Source organism: Pinus tabuliformis, chromosome 3_1 (genome assembly GCF_031772625.1).
Source record: "Pinus tabuliformis cultivar Carrire ecotype Pingquan chromosome 3_1, CPIR1, whole genome shotgun sequence".
In the NCBI taxonomy this organism is placed as follows: domain Eukaryota; kingdom Viridiplantae; phylum Streptophyta; class Pinopsida; order Pinales; family Pinaceae; genus Pinus; species Pinus tabuliformis.
Window position 1 is genome coordinate 972,782,225 of NC_142301.1, and position 23,100 is coordinate 972,805,324.

At 37.2% G+C, this 23,100-nt stretch overlaps 1 long non-coding RNA gene across 1 annotated transcript in view; it reads left to right on the forward strand.

Annotated features, from left to right (window-relative positions):
• LOC149191077 (uncharacterized) overlaps positions 1 to 22,766 on the forward strand; it is a 69,920-nt gene extending 47,154 nt beyond the window's left edge. Inside the window, exon 2 of the long non-coding RNA XR_016255626.1 lies at positions 22,715 to 22,766. This is a non-coding gene — a long non-coding RNA (uncharacterized LOC149191077). The remainder of the gene's footprint in view (positions 1 to 22,714) is intronic.
• The last annotated feature ends 334 nt before the right edge of the window (positions 22,767 to 23,100 follow it).

Below are 23,100 nucleotides of genomic sequence, written 5' to 3' on the forward strand. Positions count from 1 at the left end.
ATTAGTTCAAGAAGCTGGCTGCTTCTAGTGGCTCCTTTCTTATTATGTTATTATGTTTGGTTTGTTTACCTTTAATACAATCCACACATAATTCTAGATCACTAAAGTCCAAATTTGACAAAATTTCATTACTTACTAATCTCATCATTCTTTCTTTGGATATATGACCTAGTCGCTTATGCCACAAGAAAGCATAATTTTCATTCAACATGCTACGTTTTCATCCAACATTATTTACTACATTCAACAAGGAATTCGCATAAGTGTCATTCAGTTTCAATTTATATAAACCATCAATTAGAATACCAGAACCAACATTATCAGCATTCTTATATAAATCGAAACAACCAGATCCAATCATACATCTAAAACCAGAAATATCCAATTTACTTGCGGAAATAAGGTTTCTAGATAATGAAGGTACATAAAGGGTACTGTATAAGTTTAATACATATCCACTTTCTAGAATTAGACGATAAGTCTCTTTTTACAGATACGACATTGAACACTCCTTAGTTCCTTCTTTTCCTCATCCTGCCCATTCTTAGCAGGTGCCTTTTTCTTCTTGAAATAACTTGATTTTCCTTTCTTTTCTTTACCAGCTTTATTACTCACAAAACTTACTGAGTGATTCACTTGATTTTTCAAACGTCCTTCTTCCTGAACAAGACTACTGGCCAATTCATTAACATTCCACTTATCCTTTATAGTGTTATAGTTAATTTGAAAAGGTCCATATTCAGAAGGTAGCAAGTTCAGAATGAACTGGACAAGAAAAGAATCCTCTACTGTAAGTCCCAGGGAGTTTAACCTTGCTACAATATTAGTCATCTCTATAATGTGCTCTTGCATAGTTCGCAACCCATCAAACTTCATGGTCGTGAGTTCTGCCATAAGAGTACCAGCGAGTGACTTATCAGCTGAACGAAAACGCTCTTCCACATACTGCATATATTCCTTAGCACTTTCTGTTTGTGGAATTGTTGACTTGATGTTGTTAGCAACAGTCATCTTAATAAACATAAGGCTCAATCTGTTACTGTGTTCCCATGCTTTATGGTGTGATTTTTCTGCCTCAGTACTATCTCTTGTAAGAGCAGCAGGCTTATCCACAAGGAGTGCCAAGTCAAGATCCTGAATACCTAAATGGAAATTGACTTGTTCTTTCCATTCAGAAAAATTAACACCAGTGAACAATGTAACAGATGAAGCATGTGTATTCATGGTAACTCCTGCAAATTAAAATTGAAATCACTATAAGCTCATAACTAACGCGATTCAGATGTATACATAATAGTATAATATAGCACTCCTTTGGGTAGATACTATCTTATACTTAACATAATTAAATACCAAAACATAAGCAGGTAATAAATATATTCAATCAAATAGAACTGACATCTTTGGATGATCAATATTTATTTAATCAAAATATCTATTAAACCTCATCATGTCAACTAGTTATAGAACAAGACTTTCCTTTGGGTAAGTTCTCAGGTTCTATCATTAGTGACACCAGCTTTAATTGGTATTTTTTATGACTGGCAATTTCTATCAATAATCGTTATGTCAATTATGCACTAAATGATTATTCTGATTTTGACCACTTTGGTGATTAACAAAATCATAAATCTCATGTGCATAAATGATTTATAACACATACTTGATGCGAAACAACATTCTGATTTTGACCACTTTGGTGATCATAAATCTCATGTGCATAAATAATTTATAGCACATACCTTATGCAAAACAATCAGTCATAGAGCAATTACTTTTATGCCCAAATTTCAAATTCAATCGAAACTGTAACTTTCCTACAGGAGTTCTACTCAACTCTGTACAAAAATGATTGCTTTGTTAGTCTTCTTACAGTGCACAAATTTGACTATCTACCAGGATTCAATAACTTATATTCACCGCATATTCATTCCAACATACACAGCGAACACACAATGATGCGACAATTTTCTAGGTGACCTGGATCCATCATTATATGGCATCTCGAAAATACAAAGAGCATTGAAACCCAAGGATCACCGCGGAGCATAATTCAGAGTTCTAGTCCAAGCAAGAATTTGTGCAATGTATGGAAGCTAAAGCCTCCGACGTTATGGTTATGTGACATGCAATAGGGTTGTGACAACCGAACAATGATACAGTTCCAAGGATGAGTTTTCCTTCGAGGCGATGATTGTCGAATTAAATTGAGCGTGCTCCGGGCTATCAAATGAATTACAATGGAGAAGCTCAAGGCAATGACCACCTTAGTGACATGATAAGAGACAATAACACGCGCACTGATCTATTCAACAGAGCACGGTGTATGGCGACCTCTGTAGCGAACAAATGACTGGCGCAACGGCTGTTCTCAAGCTAATCCTTATTGAACTTGGATGGGAGCTCATAAACAAATACTGCAAGGAATATCCTCATCGAATGGTCATACACGCACTCGTATGCAGAAGATAACTATAAAAATTCAAGTCATTTCCTTGATGGGTGAATGTCGAAACATACATTAGCGATACGCTGCTGTTGCCAGGCAAAACTCTTTGGAATCGACTTTAGCCGTTACTATGAATGGGAGAATACCGGGTGGACGCAAGAAGGCATGAATTCTCAAAGCCATTTGGAAAACAGAAATGAGGAAGCAACCAGTTGATGAGAAATCCTTTCCTCAAACATGAAAATTCATAGTGTTAAAATCAAACGAAGGAAACCCATTGTTGGGAACAATCAAAAAGCCGTTTAGGGTTTGGCGTGCTCTTGTACATACAGAACAACATTGATACCATTCATGAAACCCCACAATTTCCCGAAGGCTCAATCACATGAGTAAAGCACAAAACAGATCAATTGCAATCATAGGAAACATTCAGTTATTGATTGGTGGCTCCACAAGGAGTGCCGAGTCAAGATCCTGAATACCTAAATGGAGATTGACTTGTTCTTTCCATTCAGAAAAATTAACACCAGTTAACAATGTAACAGATGAAGCATGTGTATTCATGGTAACTCCTGCAAATTAAAAATGAAATCACTATAAGCTCATAACTAACGCGATTCAGATGTAGACATAATAGTATAATATAGCACCCCTTTGGGTAGATACTATCTTATACTTAACATAATTAAATACCAAAACATAAGCAGGTAATAAATATATTCAATCAAATAGAACTGACATCTTTGGATGATCAATATTTATTTAATCAAAATATCTATTAAACCTCATCATGTCAACTAGTTATAGAACAAGACTTTCCTTTGGGTAAGTTCTCAGGTTCTATCATTAGTGACGCTAGCTTTAATTGGTATTTTTTATAACTGGCAATTTCTATCAATAATCGTTATGTCAATTATGCACTAAATGATTATTCTGATTTTGACCACTTTGGTGATCATAAATCTCATGTGCATAAATAATTTATAGCACATACCTTATGCAAAACAATCAGTCATAGAGCAATTACTTTTATGCCCAAATTTCAAATTCAATCGAAACTGTAACTTTCCTACAGGAGTTCTACTCAACTCTGTACAAAAATGATTGCTTTGTTAGTCTTCTTACAGTGCACAAATTTGACTATCTACCAGGATTCAATAACTTATATTCACCGCATATTCATTCCAACATACACAGCGAACACACAATGATGCGACAATTTTCTAGGTGACCTGGATCCATCATTATATGGCATCTCGAAAATACAAAGAGCATTGAAACCCAAGGATCACCGCGGAGCATAATTCAGAGTTCTAGTCCAAGCAAGAATTTGTGCAATGTATGGAAGCTAAAGCCTCCGACGTTATGGTTATGTGACATGCAATAGGGTTGTGACAACCGAACAATGATACAGTTCCAAGGATGAGTTTTCCTTCGAGGCGATGATTGTCGAATTAAATTGAGCGTGCTCCGGGCTATCAAATGAATTACAATGGAGAAGCTTAAGGCAATGACCACCTTAGTGACATGATAAGAGACAGTAACACGCGCACTGATCTATTCAACAGAGCACGGTGTATGGCGACCTCTGTAGCGAACAAATGACTGGCGCAACGGCTGTTCTCAAGCTAATCCTTATTGAACTTGGATGGGAGCTCATAAACAAATACTGCAAGGAATATCCTCATCGAATGGTCATACACGCACTCGTATGCAGAAGATAACTATAAAAATTCAAGTCATTTCCTTGATGGGTGAATGTCGAAACATACATTAGCGATACGCTGCTGTTACCAGGCAAGACTCTTTGGAATCGACTTTAGCCGTTACTATGAATGGGAGAATACCGGGTGGACACAAGAAGGCATGAATTCTCAAAGCCATTTGGAAAACAGAAATGAGGAAGCAACCAGTTGATGAGAAATCGTTTCCTCAAACATGAAAATTCATAGTGTTAAAATCAAACGAAGGAAACCCATTGTTGGGAACAATCAAAAAGCCGTTTAGGGTTTGGCGTGCTCTTGTACATACAGAACAACATTGATACCATTCATGAAACCCCACAATTTCCCGAAGGCTCAATCGCATGAGTAAAGCACAAAACAGATCAATTGCAATCATAGGAAACATTCAGTTATTGATTGGTGGCTCCACAAGGAGTGCCAAGTCAAGATCCTGAATACCTAAATAGAGATTGACTTGTTCTTTCCATTCAGAAAAATTAACACCAGTTAACAGTGTAACAGATGAAGCATGTGTATTCATGGTAACTCCTGCAAATTAAAAATGAAATCACTATAAGCTCATAACTAACGCGATTCAGATGTAGACATAATAGTATAATATAGCACCCCTTTGGGTAGATACTATCTTATACTTAACATAATTAAATACCAAAACATAAGCAGGTAATAAATATATTCAATCAAATAGAACTGACATCTTTGGATGATCAATATTTATTTAATCAAAATATCTATTAAACCTCATCATGTCAACTAGTTATAGAACAAGACTTTCCTTTGGGTAAGTTCTCAGGTTCTATCATTAGTGACGCTAGCTTTAATTGGTATTTTTTATAACTGGCAATTTCTATCAATAATCGTTATGTCAATTATGCACTAAATGATTATTCTGATTTTGACCACTTTGGTGATTAACAAAATCATAAATCTCATGTGCATGAATGATTTATAACACATACTTGATGCGAAACAACATTCTGATTTTCGTTGACCACTTTGGTGATTAACAAAATCATAAATCTCATGTGCACAAATAACTTATAACGCATACCTTATGCAAAACAACATTCTGATTTTGACCACTTTGGTGATTAACAAAATCATAAATCTCATGTGCATAAACAATCATTAATGTATGCAAAACAATCATTCATAGAGCAATTACTTTTATCCCCAATTTCAAACAATTATTTTGTACCAGTAAACTTTAATCGTGCAAAGCCAAAACAGTAAATGATGCACTGTGAGATCGACAGCCTTATTAGACTCACACATAACGCTGCTGATGACTCGAGTCAAAATTTTTTTTTATGGTAACACTAACAGTTTGGTGTCTTAACTTACAGCCCAAAAATCATCAATACCGAATATTTCACAAACAGAACTTTATGTGAGATGACATACCTTGATCAACAGCGGAAGATGTAATGGCTGCCATCTACTTTGATCTGACTCCTGACTATTCCTCTTCTTCAGAATTCGGTTTCTCTCCTCTTGCCCTCACTTTCTTTATGTGCTTCTTGATGGAGAAGAATGCAACTCTTGTGTGTGGGAGAGAGAGGACCCAATCCTTTATATATTATTTAATTCTAATCTGGTACGTCCATCATATACCAATTCAACGCTTAAGATCTAATGCTTTAGATTAGAAACTGCTTTAGGATAAAATCTAAATGCTTTAAGATTAGATCGGGTCACATTAAGATTAGAAACTGCTTTAACGTTAAAAAGCAATGAGCCTTTTGCTGTTTCTAATAGCAGTTTCTAACATTCTCCCACTTGACCCAACTATTCATAATATTAAGTGTTGAACATCATACTATGATAAATTGCTGAGAGTTATGGCGGTTGTGCACTATTAATTCAATGCATTCCCTTCCATATACTACAATACCAGCAATCCATCAATTCATACTCATAATTTATATAAAACAGCATAATGGTCCACATAATGTCTTATATCATAATGATTAAACATAATATCTTTATAAGACTCTTTCTTGTTTAAAATTACATAAAATACGTATTACTACATTAAAACAAGAAACACATGATTGTATATCAGAAACACATAAAAGAGCTCAGAATGTCACACATCAATTATCATTAATACAACCAAGACCCATTCTTTGAACATGTTCCTTAAATTGTCTTGGTTGTAACCCTTTCGTCAAAGGGTCTGTAATCATAAGTTCTGTCCTGATGTGCATGATTGACATTCTTTGTTTCTGAACGTCATCTTTCAGAACAAGATACTTCAGTTCCATATGTTTGGCACCTTTAGAGTACTTGTCGTTCTTTGAGAAAAATACTGCTGCAGAGTTATCACTATAAATTTTTAGCGGCTTGCTAATGGTGTCGACAACCGCAAGTCCTGAAATAAAGTTCCGCAACCATAATGCATGAATTGTGGCTTCAAAATATGCCACAAATTCTGCCTCCATAGTGGATGAAGCAACGATAGTCTGTTTCGCACTTTTCCATGATATGGCACCTTGAGCAAACATAAACAGGTAACCAAAAGTCGATTTTTTAGTATCGATGCATCCAGCAAAATCTGAATCGCTATATCCAATCACTTCCGATTCATTGGATGAGCATGTAATCTTTCGTTGAGAGAAATTCCTTAGTCTCATGCAATATACTTAAATTATTTGCAGCAAGCAAGACGTCATCAACATAAAGGACCAGATAAATAAACTTGCTCCCACTGATCTTTCGGTATATACAGTGATCAACCGTATTTTCCTTAAAACCAAAAGATGTAATAATGGTATTGAACTTAATATACCACTGCCGGGATGCTTGTTTAAGCCCATACATTGACTTCTTAAGTTTACACACCAATTGTTCTTTACTTTCTACAGAAAAACCCTCAGGTTGATCCATATAAACATCCTCATCAAGATCTCCATTCAGAAAAGCTGTTTTCACATCCATTTGATGCAACTCCAAATCATAATGAGCTACTAATGTCATTATTATTCTTAGTGAGTCCTTTTTCGAAACAGGAGAAAATGTCTCCTTGTAATCAACACCATCTTTCTGAGTGTAACCCTTAGCAACAAGTCTAGCTTTATACCGTTTGATATTACCACTAGAGTCGTGTTTGGTTTTAAAAACCCATTTGCATCCGACTCTTTTACAGCCATGTGGTAACTCAACGAGATCCCAAACTTCATTCTGTTGCATGGATTTCAGTTCTTCTTTCATGGCATTAATCCATTCCTTTGACTCTTTACTTTCTACAGCATGTGAAAACGAAACTGGATCCTTATTGATTCCAATATCATAATCTGATTCTTGCATATAAACCACATAATCATTAGAAATAGCTGACCTACGATTTCTTTGAGGTCTTCTTAATGCTACTTGTTGTGGTTCATGCATATCAACATTATGTAAGTAATTTCCTTCAGGAAGTACTTCTTCATTTATATGTTGTTCATTATCATCATGCTGTTATACAACAGCTGGAACAACATTTGGAGTAATAGTAGATGGAGGAACTATTCTAGGTAATGTAACATTTACCCTTGTTTCCTTTATTTCTACTATTTCTCTTCTAGTACTCCCACTGACTTCACCATTCTCAATGAATCTTGCATTACCAGTTTCTAATTGCCTCTCAACTTCATTTACAAACGTCTCAAGGACATTCACAAATATCAATGTGTATTAGTTCAAGAAGCTGGCTGCTTCTAGTGGCTCCTTTCTTATTATGTTATTATGTTTGGTTTGTTTACCTTTAATACAATCCACACATAATTCTAGATCACTAAAGTCCAAATTTGACAAAATTTCATTTCTTACTAATCTCATCATTCTTTCTTTGGATATATGACCTAGTCGTTTATGCCACAAGAAAGCAGAATTTTCATTCAACATGCTACGTTTTCATCCAACATTATTTACTACAATCAACAAGGAATTCGCATAAGTGTCATTCAGTTTCAATTTATATAAACCATCAATTAGAATACCAGAACCAACATTATCAGCGTTCTTATATAAATCGAAACAACCAGATCCAATCATACATCTAAAACCAGAAATATCCAATTTACTTGCGGAAATAAGGTTTCTAGATAATGAAGGTACATAAAGGGTACTGTATAAGTTTAATACATATCCACTTTCTAGAATTAGACGATAAGTCTCTTTTTACAGATATGACATTGAACACTCTTTAGTTCCTTCTTTTCCTGATCCTGCCCATTCTTAGCAGGTGCCTTTTTCTTCTTGAAATGACTTGATTTTCCTTTCTTTTCTTTACCAGCTTTATTACTCACAAAACTTACTGAGTGATTCACTTGATTTTTCAAACGTCCTTCTTCCTGAACAAGACTACCGGCCAATTCATTAACATTCCACTTATCCTTTATAGTTTTATAGTTAATCTGAAAAGGTCCATATTCAGAAGGTAGCGAGTTCAGAATGAACTGGACAAGAAAAGAATCCTCTACTGTAAGTCCCAGGGAGTTTAACCTTGCTGCAATATTAGTCATCTCTATAATGTGCTCTTGCATAGTTCGCGACCCATCAAACTTCATGGTCGTGAGTTCTGCCATAAGAGTACCAGCGAGTGACTTATCAGCTGAACGAAAACGCTCTTCCACAGACTGCATATATTCCTTAGCACTTTCTGTTTGTGGAATTGTTGACTTGATGTTGTTAGCAACAGTCATCTTAATAAACATAAGGCTCAATCTGTTACTGTGTTCCCATGCTTTATGGTGTGATTTTTCTGCCTCAGTACTATCTCTTGTAAGAGCAGCAGGCTTATCCACAAGGAGTGCCAAGTCAAGATCCTGAATACCTAAATGGAAATTGACTTGTTCTTTCCATTCAGAAAAATTAACACCAGTGAACAATGTAACAGATGAAGCATGTGTATTCATGGTAACTCCTGCAAATTAAAAATGAAATCACTATAAGCTCATAACTAACGCGATTCAGATGTAGACATAATAGTATAATATAGCACTCCCTTGGGTAGATACTATCTTATACTTAACATAATTAAATACCAAAACATAAGCAGGTAATAAATATATTCAATCAAATAGAACTGACATCTTTGGATGATCAATATTTATTTAATCAAAATATCTATTAAACCTCATCATGTCAACTAGTTATAGAACAAGACTTTCCTTTGGGTAAGTTCTCAGGTTCTATCATTAGTGACGCCAGCTTTAATTGGTATTTTTTATAACAGGCAATTTCTATCAATAATCGTTATGTCAATTATGCACTAAATGATTATTCTGATTTTGACCACTTTGGTGATTAACAAAATCATAAATCTCATGTGCATGAATGATTTATAACACATACTTGATGTGAAACAACATTCTGATTTTGACCACATTGGTGATCATAAATCTCATGTGCATAAATAATTTATAGCACATACCTTATGCAAAACAATCAGTCATAGAGCAATTACTTTTATGCCCAAATTTCAAATTCAATCGAAACTGTAACTTTCCTACAGGAGTTCTACTCAACTCTGTACAAAATGATTGCTTTGTTAGTCTTCTTACAGTGCACAAATTTGACTATCTACCAGGATTCAATAACTTATATTCACCGCATATTCATTCCAACATACACAGCGAACACATAATGATGCGGCAATTTTCTAGGTGACCTGGATCCATCATTATATGGCATCTCGAAAATACAAAGAGCATCGAAACCCAAGGATCACCGCGGAGCATAATTCAGAGTTCTAGTCCAAGCAAGAATTTGTGCAATGTATGGAAGCTAAAGCCTCCGACGTTATGGTTATGTGACATGCAATAGGGTTGTGACAACCGAACAATGATACAGTTCCAAGGATGAGTTTTCCTTCGAGGCGATGATTGTCGAATTAAATTGAGCGTGCTCCGGGCTATCAAACGAATTACAATGGAGAAGCTCAAGGCAATGACCACCTTAGTGACATGATAAGAGACAGTAACACGCGCACTGATTTATTCAACAGAGCACGGTGTATGGAGACCTCTGTAGCGAACAAATGACTGGCGCAACAGCTGTTCTCAAGCTAATCCTTATTGAACTCGGATGGGAGCTCATAAACAAATACTGCAAGGACTATCCTCATCGAATGGTCATACACGCACTCGTATGCAGAAGATAACTATAAAAATTCAAGTCATTTCCTTGATGGGTGAATGTCGAAACATACATTAGCGATACGCTGCTGCTTCCAGGCAAGACTCTTTGGAATCGACTTTAGCCGTTACTATGAATGGTAGAATACCGGGTGGACACAAGAAGGCGTGAATTCTCAAAGCCATTTGGAAAACAGAAATGAGGAAGCAACCAGTTGATGAGAAATCCTTTCCTCAAACATGAAAATTCAAAGTATTAAAATCAAACGAAGGAAACCCATTGTTGGGAACAATCAAAAAGCCGTTTAGGGTTTGGCGTGCTCTGGTACATACAGAACAACATTGATACCATTTATGAAACCCCACAATTTCCCGAAGGCTCAATCACATGAGTAAAGCACAAAACAGATCAATTGCAATAATAGGAAATATTCAGTTATTGATTGGCTCTGATACCAAATGTAAAAGTCTTAACTTACAGCCGAAAGAACATCAATACCGAATATTTCACAAACAGAACTTTATGTGAGATTACATACCTTGATCAATAGCGGAAGATGTAATGGCTGCCATCTACTTTGATCTGACTCCTTACTGTTCCTCTTCTTCAGAATTCGGTTTCTCTCCTCTTGCCCTCACTTTCTTTATGTGCTTCTTGATGGAGAAGAATGCAACTCTTGTGTGTGGGAGAGAGAGGACCCAATCCTTTATATATTATTTAACTCTAATCTGGTACGTCCATCATATACCAATTCAACGCTTAAGATCTAATGCTTTAGATTAGAAACTGCTTTAGGATAAAATCTAAATGCTTTAAGATTAGATCGGGTCACATTAAGATTAGAAACTGCTTTAACGTTAAAAAGCAATGAGCCTTTTGCTGTTTCTAATAGCAGTTTCTAACACTTCTCCCACTTGACCCGACTATTCATAATATTAAGTGTTGAACATCATACTATGATAAATTGCTGAGAGTTATGGCGGTTGTGCACTATTAATTCAATGCATTCCCTTCCATATACTACAACACCACCAATCCATCAATTCATACTCATAATTTATATAAAACAGCATAATGGTCCATATAATGTCTTATATCATAATGATTAAACATAATATCTTTATAAGACTCTTTCTTGTTTAAAATTACATAAAATACGTATTACTACATTAAAACAAGAAACACATGATTGTATATCAGAAACACATAAAAGAGCTCAGAATGTCACACATCAATTATCATTAATACAACCAAGACCCATTCTTTGAACATGTTCCTTAAATTGTCTTGGTTGTAACCCTTTCGTCAAAGGGTCTGTAATCATAAGTTCTGTCCTGATGTGCATGATTGACATTCTTTGTTTCTGAACCTCATATTTCACAACAAGATACTTCAGTTCCATATGTTTGGCACCTTTAGAGTACTTGTCGTTCTTTGAGAAAAATACTGCTGCAGAGTTATCACAATAAATTTTCAGCGGCTTGCTAATGGTGTCGACAACCGCAAGTCCTGAAATAAAGTTCCGCAACCATAATGCATGAATTGTGGCTTCAAAATATGCCACAAATTCTGCCTCCATAGTGGATGAAGCAACGATAGTCTGTTTCGCACTTTTCCATGATATGGCACCTTGAGCAAACATAAACAGGTAACCAAAAGTCAATTTTCTAGTATCGATGCATCCAGCAAAATCTGAATCGCTATATCCAATCACTTCCGATTCATTGGATGAGCATGTAATCTTTCGTTGAGAGAAATTCCTTAGTCTCATGCAATATACTTAAATTATTTGCAGCAAGCAAGACGTCATCAACATAAAGGACCAGATAAATAAACTTGCTCCCACTGATCTTTCGGTATATACAGTGATCAACCATATTTTCCTTAAAACCAAAAGATGTAATAATGGTATTGAACTTAATATACCACTGTCGGGATGCTTGTTTAAGCCCATACATTGACTTCTTAAGTTTACACACCAATTGTTCTTTACTTTCTACAGAAAAACCCTCAGGTTGATCCATATAAACATCCTCATCAAGATCTCCATTCAGAAAAGCTGTTTTCACATCATTGATGCAACTCCAAATCATAATGAGCTACTAATGTCATTATTATTCTTAGTGAGTCCTTTTTCGAAATAGGAGAAAATGTCTCCTTGTAATCAACACCATCTTTTTGAGTGTAACCCTTAGCAACAAGTCTAGCTTTATACCGTTTGATATTACCACTAGAGTCGTGTTTGGTTTTAAAAACCCATTTGCATCCGACTCTTTTACAGCCATGTGGTAACTCAACGAGATCCCAAACTTCATTCTGTTGCATGGATTTCAGTTCTTCTTTCATGGCATTAATCCATTCCTTTGACTCTTTACTTTCTACAACATGTGAAAACGAAACTGGATCCTTATTGATTCCAAAATCATAATCTGATTCTTGGATATAAACCACATAATCATTAGAAATAGCTGACCTACGATTTGTTTGAGGTCTTCTTAATGCTACTTGTTGTGGTTCATGCATATCAGCATTATGTAAGTCATTTCCTTCAGGAAGTACTTCTTCATTTATATGTTGTTCATTATCGTCATGCTATTATACAACAGCCGGAACAACATTTGGAGTAATAGTAGATGGAGGAACTATTCTAGGTAATGTAACATTTACCCTTGTTTCCTTTATTTCTACTATTTCTCTTCTAGTACTCCCACTGACTTCACCATTCTCAATGAATCTTGCATTACCAGTTTCTAATTGCCTCTCAACTTCATTTACAAACATCTCAAGGACATTCACAAATATCAGTGTGTATTAGTTCAAGAAGCTGGCTGCTTCTAGTGGCTCCTTTCTTATTATGTTATTATGTTTGGTTTGTTTACCTTTAATACAATCCACACATAATTCTAGATCACTAAAGTCCAAATTTGACAAAATTTCATTACTTACTAATCTCATCATTCTTTCTTTGGATATATGACCTAGTCGTTTATGCCACAAGAAAGCAGAATTTTCATTCAACATGCTACGTTTTCATCCAACATTATTTACTACATTCAACAAGGAATTCACATAAGTGTCATTCAGTTTCAATTTATATAAACCATCAATTAGAATACCAGAACCAACATTATCAGCATTCTTATATAAATCGAAACAACCAGATCCAATCATACATCTAAAACCAGAAATATCCAATTTACTTGCGGAAATAAGGTTTCTAGATAATGAAGGTACATAAAGGGTATTGTATAAGTTTAATACATATCCACTTTCTAGAATTAGACGATAAGTCTCTTTTTACAGATACGACATTGAACACTGTTTAGTTCCTTCTTTTCCTCATCCTGCCCATTCTTAGCAGGTGCCTTTTTCTTCTTGAAATGACTTGATTTTCCTTTCTTTTCTTTACCAGCTTTATTACTCACAAAACTTACTGAGTGATTCACTTGATTTTTCAAATGTCCTTCTTCCTGAACAAGACTATTGACCAATTCATTAACATTCCACTTATCCTTTATAGTGTTATAGTTAATCTGAAAAGGTCCATATTCAGAAGGTAGCGAGTTCAGAATGAACTGGACAAGAAAAGAATCCTCTACTATCCCAGGGAGTTTATCCTTGCTGCAATATTAGTCATCTCTATAACGTGCTCTTGCATAGTTCGCGACCCATCAAACTTCATGGTCGTGAGTTCTGCCATAAGAGTACCAGCGAGTGACTTATCAGCTGAACGAAAATGCTCTTCCACAGACTGCATATATTCCTTAGCACTTTCTGTTTGCGGAATTGTTGACTTGATGTTGTTAGCAACAGTCATCTTAATAAACATAAGGCTCAATCTGTTACTGCGTTCCCATGCTTTATGGTGTGATTTTTCTGCCTCAGTACTATCTCTTGTAAGAGCAGCAGGCTTATCCACAAGGAGTGCCAAGTCAAGATCCTGAATACCTAAATGGAAATTGACTTGTTCTTTCCATTCAGAAAAATTAACACCAGTGAACAATGTAACAGATGAAGCATGTGTATTCATGGTAACTCCTGCAAATTAAAATTGAAATCACTATAAGCTCATAACTAACGTGATTCAGATGTAGACATAATAGTATAATATAGCACTCCTTTGGGTAGATACTATCTTATACTTAACATAATTAAATACCAAAACATAAGCAGGTAATAAATATATTCAATCAAATAGAACTGACATCTTTGGATGATCAATATTTATTTAATCAAAATATCTATTAAACCTCATCATGTCAACTAGTTATAGAACAAGACTTTCCTTTGGGTAAGTTCTCAGGTTCTATCATTAGTGACGCCAGCTTTAATTGGTATTTTTTATAACTAGCAATTTCTATCAATAATCGTTATGTCAATTATGCACTAAATGATTATTCTGATTTTGACCACTTTGGTGATTAACAAAATCATAAATCTCATGTGCATAAATGATTTATAACACATACTTGATGCGAAACAACATTCTGATTTTGACCACTTTGGTGATCATAAATCTCATGTGCATCAATAATTTATAGCACATACCTTATGCAAAACAATCAGTCATAGAGCAATTACTTTTATGCCCAAATTTCAAATTCAATCGAAACTGTAACTTTCCTACAGGAGTTCTAGTCAACTCTGTACAAAAATGATTGCTTTGTTAGTCTTCTTACAGTGCACAAATTTGACTATCTACCAGGATTCAATAACTTATATTCACCGCATATTCATTCCAACATACACAGCGAACACACAATGATGCGGAAATTTTCTAGGTGACCTGGATCCATCATTATATGGCATCTCGAAAATACAAAGAGCATCGAAACCCAAGGATCACCGCGGAGCATAATTCAGAGTTCTAGTCCAAGCAAGAATTTGTGCAATGTATGGAAGCTAAAGGCTCCGACGTTATGGTTATGTGACATGCAATAGGGTTGTGACAACCGAACAATGATACAGTTCCAAGGATGATTGTCGAATTAAATTGAGCATGCTCCGGGCTATCAAACGAATTACAATGGAGAAGCTCAAGGCAATGACCACCTTAGTGACATGATAAGAGACAGTAACACGCGCACTGATCTATTCAACAGAGCATGGTGTATGGCGACCTTTGTAGCGAACAAATGACTGGCGCAATGACTGTTCTCAAGCTAATCCTTATTGAACTCGGATGGGAGCTCATAAACAAATACTGCAAGGACTATCCTCATCCAATGGTCATACACGCACTCATATGCAGAAGATAACTATAAAAATTCAAGTCATTTCCTTGATGGGTGAATGTCGAAACATACATTAGCGATACGCTGCTGTTACCAGGCAAGACTCTTTGGAATCGACTTTAGCCGTTACTATGAATGGGAGAATACCGGGTGGACACAAGAAAGCGTGAATTCTCAAAGCCATTTGGAAAACAGAAATGAGGAAGCAACCAGTTGATGAGAAATCCTTTCCTCAAACATGAAAATTCATAGTGTTAAAATCAAACGAAGGAAACCCATTGTTGGGAACAATCAAAAAGCCGTTTAGGGTTTGGCGTGCTCTGGTACATACAGAACAACATTGATACCATTCATGAAACCCCACAATTTCCCGAAGGCTTAATCAAATGAGTAAAGCACAAAACAGATCAATTGCAATCATAGGAAATATTCAGTTATTGATTGGCTTTGATACCAAATGTAAAAGTCTTAACTTACAGCCCAAAGATCATCAATACCGAATATTTCACAATCAGAACTTTATATGAGATGACATACCTTGATCAACAGCGGAAGATGTAATGGCTTCCATCTACTTTGATCTGACTCCTGACTGTTCCTCTTCTTCAGAATTCGGTTTCTCTCCTCTTGCCCTCACTTTCTTTATGTGCTTCTTGATGGAGAAGAATGCAACTCTTGTGTGTGGGAGAGAGAGGACCCAATCCTTTATATATTATTTAACTCTAATCTGGTACGTCCATCATATACCAATTCAACGCTTAAGATCTAATGCTTTAGATTAGAAACTGCTTTAGGATAAAATCTAAATGCTTTAAGATTAGATCGGGTCACATTAAGATTAGAAACTGCTTTAACGTTAAAAAGCAATGAGCCTTTTGCTGTTTCTAATAGCAGTTTCTAATATTTTTCTGGTGGGTTCTTCAGGTTTAATTTTTTTAAAATCCGGCAGAATTTATTAAAATCATAAATGTGATGGGTAACCTCTGCCCAATCCAAATACCCTAAAGGCTTTTTGGGGTCTTGAATCCATATATACAATCAAAAAACCAGTTTAAATAATCCAAATCAAAATTTCACCTCAAATTTATCTACTAATTCCAATTCTGAAAATGTAAAAAATCACCCCCAAAATGGCACGACAAGTCCGAAATAAATGGATGGAGTTTTCATATAATCGGGACGAGTGCATGACGAGTTTTGGCCTTTCTGTGCACAATGGAAGCGCATGCATTGGTATTATACACGTGTTTTAACAACTGTCCTAACACCATGAATTGCGTATATTTAAAGCCATTTAGAGTTCTCCTCCATTCATGCTCTGTGCTGTGAGAGATTTCATTATTTAGAAGGCAGTATTCTAGTTTATCACCATTGCAATTGTTTCAAAATACCGAAATTTCGTTTCAAGGTTATTACAAGGAAGTTATTGTTAGTTGCTTGAGAAGGATATGGCAGTGTGCAGTGGTGGTGATGGTGGTGATGGGCATTCTTTAGAGAAAACTCCCATTTGGGCAGTCACAGTTGTTTGTTTGGCCTTTGTTATCATCTCCTTACTTACTGAACAAGCGATCCACCACGTTGGAATTGTAATGTTTTGCCAACATATTCTCCAATTTAATATCTTACTTCTATTTTGCACCGGATTTGGTTTAATTGTATTCGGTATTCAACTATAGATTCACGCTCTATGCACTGGATTTGGTCACACGAACATATTTCCTGATTGTAAATGTGTTAGAAAACTTGCACAGATGAATCTAGCTAGTAAAGGTTGAACACACAACTTTGCAGAGCAAAAACACTAAAAGAAAATCGAAAGAAGAAAAGAATGATTCATTAGAAAATAGGCTACAATGCTCATGATATAGCATTACTGGGTGAAGATCCCAAGGTAATGCACCATAGTGGTGATCAATGAGAAGACTCAACACCTACAACAAGTTCCGGAGATAACTAGCTAGTTACGGAGTGAAAGAAGGAGCAAATCAGGGAGTAAATCATGCAGAAGAACTAACCAGTTGCAGAGTTAAAGAAGGAGCAAATCAAGGAGTAAATCATGCAAAAGGAATCTTGCATGTAGTCCCATGCTCTAACTAAGAGTCCGAATATAGGTGTGTAGTAGTTCCAACACTCCCCCTGAACACCACTATGGGGAAAAATAGAAAATGGGCCCTGGAAACTAAGGCCAAAGGTCACCCAAAATACAGTGCAACTTGTACTAAAATTGAGAAAAGAGGGAAAACCTCGTGGGAAAAACCCCCCCTCAAAATACAATGTAATCAAAAGAAAAGAGAAAGAAAAGACAGTTGCTAAGCAACTGTGTCCTTCACTACAAGACGATCATGCAGAGAGCGAAACATCTGCTCAATGAATGTCTTGGTGAAGACGTCTGCAGTCTGTTCTGCTGAGGGACAGAACTGCAAATCAATGACCCGATCATGTACTAAGTCTCTGATGTAGTGCATATGGATCTCTATGTGCTTCGTCCGCTACCACTGTACTGAATCCCTGCAAAATTTAGGAGTGCTCTGGTTGTCACACCAAATGGAAATGGGTTGGTGGAACTGGACGCCCAACTCAGTGAGGAAGTGTTGTAGCCACAGAGCCTGAATGGTGATGTTGACTACTCCTCTGTACTCGGCCTCAGCTGAAGAGAGAGCAATAACAGTCTGCTTCTTACTCGACCAACAGATAGGGCTAGATCCTAGACCGAGTGAATATCTGGAGGTGGACTTGCAATCAATGTTGTCTCCCACCCTATTAGAATTTGTGAAGCCAAGGAGATTCAATGCAGTGCCTGCTGCATAGTGAATCTCGAAGGTGATGGTGCCCTACACATATCAGAGGATGCGCTTGGCAACATTCCAGTGTAGCTCATGCGGCTCCTGCATGTATCTGGAAACTGCCCCTACTGCATATGAGAGATCTGGTCTGGAGTGGGTGAGGTACAATAAGCTCCCCACTAGCTGTCGGTAGAAAGTGATGTCAACTAATTGAGTGTCACCTCCATCCTCAAGGCGGACCCCAGATAGAAAAGGAGTCGGTGCTGGCTTGCAGTCAGTCATGCGAAATCTCTCGAGGAGATCCTGTGCATACTTAGCCTGAGAGAGTTTGATGCCTGTGGCATCCTGGCTAATCTCAAGACCAAGAAAGAAGTGTAATGGACCCATGTCCATCATCAAAAACCTATCATGCAAAGCCCTCTTGACTGTAGCAATGGCTGAAGCCGAGCTGCCAGTGATCAGGAGATCATCCACATACAAAATTAAGATAAGAAGAGAATCATGTGTCCTGAGCATGTAAACATTTGGATCAGAGTTACATCTTTCAAAGTTTTGTGATAAGAGAAAAGAATCCATCTTCGCATACCAAGCTCTCGGGACCTACTTAAGTCCGTAGAGAGATTTCTTCAGTCTGCAAACCAAAGATGAATCCTGAATGAAACCATGTGGCTGCTCCATGTAAATCTCCTCTGATAGGTCTTCATGAATAAAGGAATTCTTCACATCCATCTGATGTACTTCCCATCCCTGGGCAGCCACAATGGAAAGTGTAAGGCATATGGAATCCATCTTTGCTACTGGAGCAAAGGTCTCGTCATAATCAATGCCATGCATTTGTTGGAAGCCTTTAGCTACTAGCCTCACTTTCCATCTGGTGATTTGCCCATCTGTAGCACTCTTGGTCCTGTAGACCATTTGCATCAGACAAGTTTCCTTCCTGAAGGAAGGGGGACCAGATCCCAAGTCTGGTTCTCGAGGAGGGAGTTATATTCCTCCTCCATGGTGGACTCCCAAGATGGATGCCCAGCAGCCTCAACATAAAACTGTGGACCAGAAGACTGAACCAAATGACAATGCCAGGATGGCGATGGTTCAGTGGTAGTGAGGACAAGAGGAGGCTCAATAAACTTTGAGCTAGTCCTCTGTAGATCAAAATTATCCCCCACAAGACCATTTCTAGCAGCTGGGTGGTCTTGTGCATATATCTCATGTAAGCTCCTTGTTCTTTGATTTATCACAGGGGAATATGATTCACTACTAGAAGCCCGATCGGGACGTGGATGTGGATCATCATTTGCATGCACTAGATTTGTATCTAAAGACTCTGTCTCTGCATCTGCATGCTCTACCTCGGCATCCGCATGGTCTTTATTTGCATCTGAGCGTACTGAGTCATCATCTCGAACATGATGTAGATAAGAGGTGTCTACATGTGGCAATTGAGGTGCATGCGAGAGACTTTCCTCAAATTTGACACTTCGCTCAATGATGAGCTTCTCCGTAGAGGAAATCAGGAGCCGGTATCCCTTCACACCATCAGGGTATCCAACAAAGATGCACTCAATGCTTTGTGGATCAAGAGCTTTCCTCTTTTCAGAGGGGATCCTTGCCCATGCTCTGGAGCCGAAAACACGGAAGTGGGTGACCTCTGGTTGAGTGCCGCTCCAAGCCTCAAAGGGGGTCTGATCCTTGACAAACTTATGAGAAGATCTGTTTTGGATGTAATTAGCACAATTAAGTGCTTCAGCCCATAGCTTATGAGGCAATGACTTAGCATGCAACATGCAGGAAGCCATCTCTTTGAGAGATCGATTATTTCTCTTAGCAACTCCGTTCTACTGCGGAGTGTATGGAACTGTGTACTGTAACTGTATGCCGGACTAAAGGCAAAGGTTCCGAAGTGCTGTGTTAACATATTCCCCCCCATTGTCTGTATGGAGGGCTTTGATCTTTCTCTCTGACTGTGTCTCAACTAGTGCTTTGAAATCTTCAAAGTGCGCAAAAACTTCAGATTTGGCCCTGAGAAGATACACCCAAGTATACCGTGAGAAATCATCAATAAATGTAAGCACATACCTTGCTTTGTTGATGGAAGGATGAGGAAAAGGCCCCATGAGATCACTATGGATCAAATCTAGAGGAGAGGATGCTCTGTGAGTCTTGCCGGTGTCAAACTTTTCTCTGGGATGTTTGCCAAGGACACACCCTTCACAAACTCCTTTGGAGAAACTGATATTTGGCAAGCCTTCCACCATCTCATTCTTGCTTAGCTGCTGCATATACCTATAATTTAAGTGACCAAAGCTCTCGTGCCAAAGCCTACTACTATCATCAGCATGTGTAAGCAATAAGGAGGATTCAGATTCAATAAATTTAGAAAATGCATACAGTCTGGTTCCATTGTTTACCTCACCAGTTGCAATTTTGGAGCTGCTATGTAGATCATATATGTTCACTGCATCTGGAGTGAATTCCACTCTCTTTCTAGTGCCAGAATGAGTGATCTGATAAACTAAAAGCATGTTTACCAAATGTTTTGGAACATGAAGCACATCTTGAAAGCTTCCGTGTAAAAGTTCCACTCTACCTTTTCCGGTGACCTCAATAGGTGAGTCATCTCCCATGAGGATGGGAGGTCCTTTGCATGCATCCAAAGAGGAATAGACTTCCTTTGTAGTAGCCATATGATGTGATGCACTAGAATCTATAATCCATGCGTTAGGAGAAGAATTAATTGCAACTAAAGCATGAAAATTATTACCTTTCCCATGTGGCGGATCCTTAGTTTTCTTCTTGGCGCCTTGAGGGATGTGGTCCCCAAGGTTGTGCTTCTGAAGGATTTCTGCCATTTGGTCAATTTGTTTCTTCATGCAAGAGGATTCTGGATGGAATCCTCTTTGACAATAGGTGCATCTTTTTCCTTTCTTCCCTTTCTCATTTCTCGAGCCGAAGGAGTCATTGAAGGGCTTGGTGTACCCTTCCTTCTTTGGATGGGAATGCGCTTTTCCCTTGTCTTTTTGCTGCTAATTTTTCTGATTTGAATAAGATCTGTGATTCTTATTGTGGCTGCTATCATGCACAGCAAGTGCATGCACTTTTGGAGGTTTGATTTTCCCCATGCCAATGGGTTTATCTTGCTAAAAAATAAGGAACTCCATAAATTCTTTGAGAGAAGGCATAGTGTAGGATTTACCTGTTATGAGCCTTACTGAATGAAATGTAGACACAAAGATGGAGTATTCCAGTCCGAGCTTTGACATAATAGAGAGAACTTGGCGACTCTCCTCCTTGGATTTGTCAATTCCACAACCCTTGAGTTGTAGCAATAGATCATTATATTTGGTGAAGAAATCTTGAACTCTATCATAGTTCCGTGGATCCAATGAGAGCAGCTCCACCTCGAGCAGATGTCCTTTCACCTCATCCTGTTTCCCGTAGAGATCTTCAACCTTTTTCCAAATCTCATTGGGAGTATTGCAGGTAGATAGATGAAACTGCAACTCTGGAGAGATGCACATGCATATGGATCCGTGGGCCTCATCCATACGGTTGAGGTACTTGGATTTCTCTATGGCTGAAGTGGGTTCCACTTCTGTAGCCATGGTAATCCTGTACAACCCTTTATGACGAAGGTATCGAGCCATTTGGTCCTTCCATTCGTGATAGTTGTACGGTGTTAGGATCGATGCTTTGGGAAACTCCATTTTTCTGTCAATCTTCGATCTCTAAGCTATAATACCTGCAAAATAAAGTACTGGTGCATCTTTTATCTAGCAACCTGTGGGCTCTGATACCATGCAAATGTGTTAGAAAACCTGCACAGATGAATCTAACTAGTAAAGGTTGAACACACAGCTTTGCAGAGAAAAAACACTAAAAGAAAATCGAAATAAGAAAAAAATGATTCATTAGAAAATAGGTTACAATGCTCATGATATAGCATTACTGGGTGAAGATCGCAAGGTAATGCACCATAGTGGTGATCAATGAGAAGACTCAACACCTACAACAAGTTCCGGAGATAACTAGCTAGTTGCGGAGTGAAAGAAGGAGCAAATCAGGGAGTAAATCATGCAGAAGAACTAACCAGTTGCGGAGTTAAAGAAGGAGCAAATCAAGGAGTAAATCATGCAAAAGGAATCTTTCATGTAGTCCCATGCTCTAACTAAGAGTCTGCATGTAGGTGTGTAGTAGTTCCAACACTGATCAGTAGGCCAATACCAATAATCAGCAACCAAAATTTTCATTATGATCAGCATTTTTTTTATATAGATGGATATTCCACATGCAGAATGATCAGTTATTTTATATATGCAGAATGATCAAGATTTGAACTTAACGTCTATCTGTAATAGTAATCTTTCTGTGATTATATTGCAGTGGCTCTCCAGGCGAAATAAGAAGGCCTTATCTGACGCACTTGAAAAGGTGAAAGGAGGTAGGCTTCTTGTAATGGTCTCCGTAGATATCGAAATAATATTGTTTGATGCTAGTTTTTTAGTGGTATAAAATTTAAATGCATTAGGAAATGGCCATTTTCCAAATTTTGTTGGAATTATATTAAAGATATAACATCATAAATACAAAATTCTACTTATAATTATTTAACTAAATTCCACGTGTTTAAAATATTCTAAACTTAAACTTTGAACTAATATTTCAGACAGTTTTGATTGTGCAATTCTAAATTGAATTTAATATAAATACGTTTTTTTCTCATAAATCAATAGACCTGAAAGGGTTGCGGTATCAAAAGCATATCCACC